The sequence below is a fragment of the Anopheles maculipalpis genome, chromosome 3RL, assembly GCF_943734695.1.
Source record: "Anopheles maculipalpis chromosome 3RL, idAnoMacuDA_375_x, whole genome shotgun sequence".
NCBI lineage: Eukaryota > Metazoa > Arthropoda > Insecta > Diptera > Culicidae > Anopheles > Anopheles maculipalpis.
The window spans coordinates 391788-398471 of record NC_064872.1 but is presented as its reverse complement, the minus strand read 5'-3'; positions in this window follow the sequence as shown (position 1 = coordinate 398471).

Genomic DNA, 6684 nt, shown 5'->3' with positions numbered 1-6684 from the left:
CGAAACCAATCAGAGCACTAGCAAAGGAGAAAAATCTGGAGAGCGATTTCGAAAAACCAATGATTTCCGAAACGAAACAAACGAAGGTTACCGACTGAACGTGATGCGAATGCTGAATGGGCTCGCGTCTCTGTGTCGACCTTTTTGTGGCAAAGCATCGAAAACCATGTTGCTAGTTAGCTAATCACCTTACGAGGACGAGGCTGATCCACGGGAGGGAATAGAAAGAGGAATGTGGGGGGAGAAGGGGGGGAGGGTGGCAGGCCTGTGTGGTTCAAGTAAGACAGATAGACGCAGCAGCAATTGGTACTGAAAATAGCACAACGCACCAGACGGATAAGATGCTACTTTCTTGGCACACCGGCAAAGATTTTGTTTCGTGTGCAATGGAGACGCCTGGTAGTTGACGCGGTCACGTGATGGTTGTGGGCGGCGGACCGCGAGACGATAGGGACGTATGAGTAGTACTTAAGGTGATACTTTACGTCTGTCGAAGCGTTAGCGATTTGTTGATGAATGGTAACCGTTTCATATTTATATGACCTTTGCACAGGAACGGGGTCTTCGGGATTTAGTTGAGAGAGTTCTCCCCGGAGGTTTTTTTTATCATACTTGATGTCGCATGTGACATAATGAAGGAACCTAATTACCTACAAGCGAAACAAAAAATAAATTGAAATGAGCTTGCTTTGCGCTCGCTTGGCGTAAGCTGTAAGCTCCAGAGGGGATTGTGGTGACAACGGATGTGAAATTTTAAGAAAATATCTGTACCGCATAGGTTAGCTAGCAGAATCTTCACGAGCCCCATCACCAACACACAGCTGGTGATGCACGATTACTTTTGGCGTTTTGTAGAAAATGTTGCGTCGAACGTTTTTCCTGCTTGTCGACAACACAAGCCCGGACAAGAAGGCGTTTACTGGGAGATTGAGTATTCAGGGTACGTTTGCCTCACACCGGCACATATTGCATTGCATATTGCGAAACTTGACTTTTTTACCCTATTCCCTATTCACTGGGTCCTTTTCGCCAGGACCGCTTCCTCCACGACCGACCGGCACCGACCTTTACCACATCCCAGTTGGTGCACAGGTCCTTCGGGGTAGGAAAGAAACAGTACCGAGAGTGGCATAAGGCTAATATTTGAAGAGATCACGTTTCTCTGCTGGCAAATTCACATCCGTTCACATCGGATTCGGAGTGCCACATTGGTTCTCCCGGGAAAGCGGGCCAGCGAACGGTGAACCTGGCTACACTCCTCACCACCTTCCCCCTTATATGCCATATATTTCTTTTGAATGCGGGCCATAGGGTTTTGTGTTTGAATGTCGACGCCAAACAGGAATACCTATACTAACACTCTCACACACACTTACACCGAATCGTTTGACGCATGTCTACGTGTGTATGTGTACAGTCGTTACTTGTTGGTCATGCATGGCCCACACGTTTCCTCCATAAATATTCAAGCTCATATTCCCTTGGTACGGCTCAATGAAGGAAACATAAAATGTCATCTATCTTCAAGCAAATAATCTTCCTTTTTTCATTTGTCACTTGGGAATAGAATTTGAAAGGCGATAGGATGGTGCAAAAGAAAGCAAGGCAAGTCGTAGGTCGCCACCATTGCAAATCGAAAGGACAGATGTGACAAGGAGAGGAAGAGAGAGCGGGGCTTGTATAGCGATGAATGATGCAGAGATGGAAGCTGGAAGGACGAAAACGGACAACAGCAAAAAAAAAAAAGGAGACAGAAAGAAGCGGGATTCGAATAACGAAAACTTCTACATGAAAGTGTTGGAGGCACGTTTTTCCCTTGGATAAAGCAAATATGTACACATGCTTCCATTTATTTGTCCACTGTGTAGATATGATTCTTGCTGCTATTGCTGCAGCAGCTTAAGACTGCCACTTCAATGACGTTTGCACTGCACACCGGTAAATAGCCGTAGTACGTGTGCGGTTTGTAGTATCCTGTTTGCTGTTTTGGTTCCGTTCGACCGGAAGCCTTTACCGATGGGGTCTGGCGATACGGACTGATGGGGACTGTTTGGGGGTGGCACTAGAATGGGACGTAATGATTGCTTGTGGGGAACGAAATGTACATATTCCTACGAACAGGAACCTATCTGGGCCACGGTGGGCTCACCTCACACCACTTGGCCCTTGGTCCCTTCCTTAGCGACGGCTCGTTTGGGTTGGTTAGCTGCCCTCCGGTTTCTCCCTTGAGGAATCGAATATCATGCTGATCAAACAATCTGTCAGGGACGCTGTCGTTGTCTCTTTTGTGCACTGCCAGGGACACGGAGCCAAAACCTGCTGGGATGAAATGAGTTCGCGTGTGTGTGTGTGTGTGTGTGTGTGTGTGTGTGTGTGTGTGTGTGTGTGTGTGTGTGTGTGTGTGTGTGTGTGTGTGTGTGTGTGTGTGAGTGTGACCGTTGCTATGAAGCATGAGTTTGGTGTTCTTGAAGATCTTGATATAGTTGGAGCACCCTACACCGTTCTTGTACATTCCGGTTTGGGACAGGTCCGCACCGAGTTTGGCCTGACTCGGAGTTTGGCTTTGGAAATGAAGTGATTATCTATTGCATTATTTAGCAAGCCTACTCCATTCCATTGAATGATTTGATTAAAGATACTGAACCCTGGGCACTGGGCAAACCGGGTGGCCGGCTGGCTGGCTGATTTGCTTCGTCGGTTTGTAGTAGTTCGTACAGCACCAAGCGATGAAAAAGTGTGCTTTATTTGAACTATATATTCGTCCCAGTGTGGGAGATGTCATCTCAAGAATGCTTCACCTTCTTGTACGGTGTTTGCCGAGATTTGTCTTCGTAAAACCAAGCAAACGCATTGGAACGTCACGCCAAAAGCTGTCAGATAACCGGTGACACTTTGGTCCATCCACGGGCGGAGGTGGACCTTAAATCGTGCTTCACTGTTAAAGTAAATGCAGCTTGACAGGCTGAAACGAGTCTCGAGCTGCTCGGTTGGGCTGGCTATGTGCTGCGGCTGTCAAGAGTGTGAACCATTTTTCTAGCTTGGCTCAATCCCTACTTCGAAACCGGTCGGAGATGACTCCGTCCGGGTGAAGCTATACATTTTCATCCACTCATCGCATTAGCATGTGCACGGCTACATTGTTTGTCTCTGGTCCGAGGTCCAGCAGCGTTGGGGCTGAGTATCTCTCTGGTCCTGCCCTGGCCCTGGCTCAATTGGAAGCCGACCTGACTCTGACTGGGCCCGACCGATTCTGGTGGTGCTTCCGGTGCTATTACAGAGGAAGTCATCACCGAAGGTATCCACATGGTGTGAAGTGAAATATGCGGCATGCGATAGTGTAAAAACGGCGACAAGAGCTTAGCAGAAGATTTAATAAACGCTTCCAAACGAGCCCAATGCGGCTGGGGACCGTATTTCTGTCCGTAAAAGAATGTCACTTTACGTCGTCATCTCGGAGCAGCGTTTCGGCTCTCGCCGACGTGGGCCGAGCAGGAATTTCGGGAATGAAAATCACAACCTTCACCCGGCCATCAAGTGCGGGCCTCATTGCTTTCCATGCTGCTGCACTGCAGACGTTGACGTCAGTGGTGGCGCTATAGTGTATGCATGACATGTATTAAATTGTACTACGATGCATAATAGTCGTGTAAGTGGAGATGCTCAGTCATGTTGGATGGATTATGCATTCAGCAGAATTTCCCCGTAGTAATCATTTGTCACTTGTTCGCACAACGGCACGGCAAGAGAGGCCATCAAAACAGAAGCTCGCTCGAAGTGTTGTTTAGTGCGGCGAACCGAACCCGGGCTTCGGGACGGTTCTTGCAAACACGTGATTGTCAAAAACAACGAACCTTTATATCAACACCGGCACAACCAACAGACAGAGAGTGTATAATTTTCAACGCCAACGACCATTAGGTTTGTTTCGATGTTACTCTTTTTGCGCATACAGTCTTGCTTTGCTTTATAAAATGGATGCAAATTCTTTTAGCGTCCGATGAGTCTGTTTCTGCTCTTATTCTGTTCATACACATACACACAGACCCAGAAGCACACACACACACATATTGGAAGCTCAATGTTCCTATTAGCTACAGGTTTTCTTTTTGAGCGTAATCGAATCATTGTGCACCGAGATGGGACATCTGCACTCGGGAAGTCACAATGCAAGTTGCAATTTATTTGCGTAAATTTTGCGGCTTACCAACCACAATTTGCATCTTCCCGTCGGTGCAATCGGAGAAAGAAGATAAACGGTGACCATTGTCTCGAGAACGAGGCCCATTATTCTTCCGCTACGATGCTGGTGAACATCAAGGCGATCGATGTGATTGGCAGTGTGCGAATCAAAGCGTACTTGTCATTAGGAGCTCCATTGAAACTGGGACACACATACAACCTGGATCGCTAGAAACGTGGCTACAAACACAACGCGGGGTGAAACGGGCCACGGAGGTCAATGGGCACATTAGCGTAAACGCCGCAATAAATCGACCACAAAATATTGTTGGGCCCCGATTCGGTCCCAAACCCGATACACCGATACAGGTACAGGTTGATCGAAGAACTAGTGTCTATCGTAAATTTACAGAAACTCAATATCGATACGCGTGATGAGTGTTGGATTTTGCCTGAACTCGTTTCACATATGTGTGTGCTAATGATGGCAAAATAGCACTGTCGAATGTGGAGGGAGGAATTCATTCCTCGTTTCATTCAAATCGCCGTAATTGGTGGGCCCACTTTTCTCCACATTTCCATTGCCACAGGACATTTTTCTCACCAGTGAAGAGCGAAAAATAATTTATTGGACAAAAACAAAAGCTTTCCTTCTCGTGCGGTCTTTATGCTTATATGTATTTCTAAACCTCGATAAGAGTGTACTGTACTTCGTAGCATTGTGTAGCCTTTATCATTATACCTCGCGTTTGGTGTAGTGTAAAATGTATGTTTCCGAAGCCTTTTACGCTGTTTCACTTTTTCGATGGTATTTATTTTTCACATCAGCACCACTGTTTGCACATAATCAAAACTCGTGTCGCGGCTGGCTGTTCACAGTGCATCGCAGACCCAAGGGCTAAGGGAGCGAGAAGGAACTGGAACTGGGTTGACGAACAACGACGACAACAAGAACAACAACAATAACAACAGTTGACGCATTAGAGTGGTTCTCAGCGAATCAACTATGCCACAAATCCGTCGCCTACGGGTGGCCTCGAAAGGTCCCCTACCAAGGGCTAAGCTGTTAAGAAGACACAGCAGGGAACGGTCGGTTCTTCTTGGCACCGCTAGTGTTTTGAATTTAAAAGGACGTCTGTTTTGTAGCCGAGAGCTCCCCAACAGCTCACCCCATGCAATTCCACTTCGTGTCCATCGTTGCCACTTCCGTTCGCAAACAAAAGTGTTGGAGTATGAGCATGAATGACTGCTGGTGGTAATGTGGCCCGCGAGAGAAAACGTCGGGTTGTAAGGGAAACGTTAAGCGTGTTTCGTTATCCCCGAGATGGTTGGCTGGCTGGCTGGCATATGTGTTTTCTAGCGTCACCAAATGCATTTGCTCTAGTGCAGACCCCTTGTGCACGGGTGACTGCAGCTCCTGCTCTTGCGCGCCTTCAGCAAGTGGTGTGATTGAAGCGACAGGTGCCGGAAATTTGACAAGTACTACGGCGTGACCCCCTTTCATTCTGTGCTCTTAGTAATTATTCGGGCTCCTGCATTGTGGAACGTCTCGGTAAGCATGAATGATTCTGTTTTGTTATACAGTTGGATAAAGCAATGCTCTGAAATGAACACCGCTGTTCGGTTCTCCCCATGGCACGAGTTGTGATAATTATTGTCGCATGTGATGCAAATTCTCGATGTGGAATTTTTGAACATTTCTTTTGTAAGCTTTGCGTCTGAAGCTTTGCTGCGCTTCGTGCACTTGTACTAGAACACTAGAGTACACTAGAGCCAATTTAAATAATTATTGCACACAATGTGGGGTGTTTCAGGTGTCTTAAGGTAACAAGGTGCCAATCTCTGGAAGTAATTTTGTTCGATCGACTTCCAAACATCAATCGCAAAAAGGAGGAAATTTTTGCCAGAAAATCTGACTTTCGTTACAAAAGAAATAAAGTTTTTGGACAAGAAACGTTCCATTTTACTTTGATAAAACGGTAACCGATGGCTTGCTACCTAAAGTCCGGTTCCTGACATCACCGAAAGGAACATTTCTTCAGCAGGATGTGTATGGGAATGTGCTTTTTCGTTGCTAAAGGAAAGTACAAGCGAATCAGACTAAAACTTTCCTTTGGGCATTTGTAGTTTATCGCAACAGCTGGAAAAGAAATGCTGAATCGGATTAATCTCCGCTTGCACTATTGTGTCGTGGGGTCGTTTGCACCACTATTTGCTTTGTTGTGAACGCCATTTTGTAACGTACTAGGAATTGGATTGTTGTCGTTTTGGTTTTGTGTAAGCTACCAGAGCAAAAGTAACCCCTTAAAACAAGCGCAAAAGGTATAAAAGTTTGAAGAAAAATGAGCAGCGACAAGTGAAAAGTTTTGTCACTCGATTCAGTTTTTGCTGGTGCTTTTCTTCCCAGCAGCGACTGATGTGGACGTGAGTTATTTCGGGCATTATTGTTTTACTATATTGAAACAATTGGATCGGAATTTAAGGTGGATTCGTGTCAGATTGGCA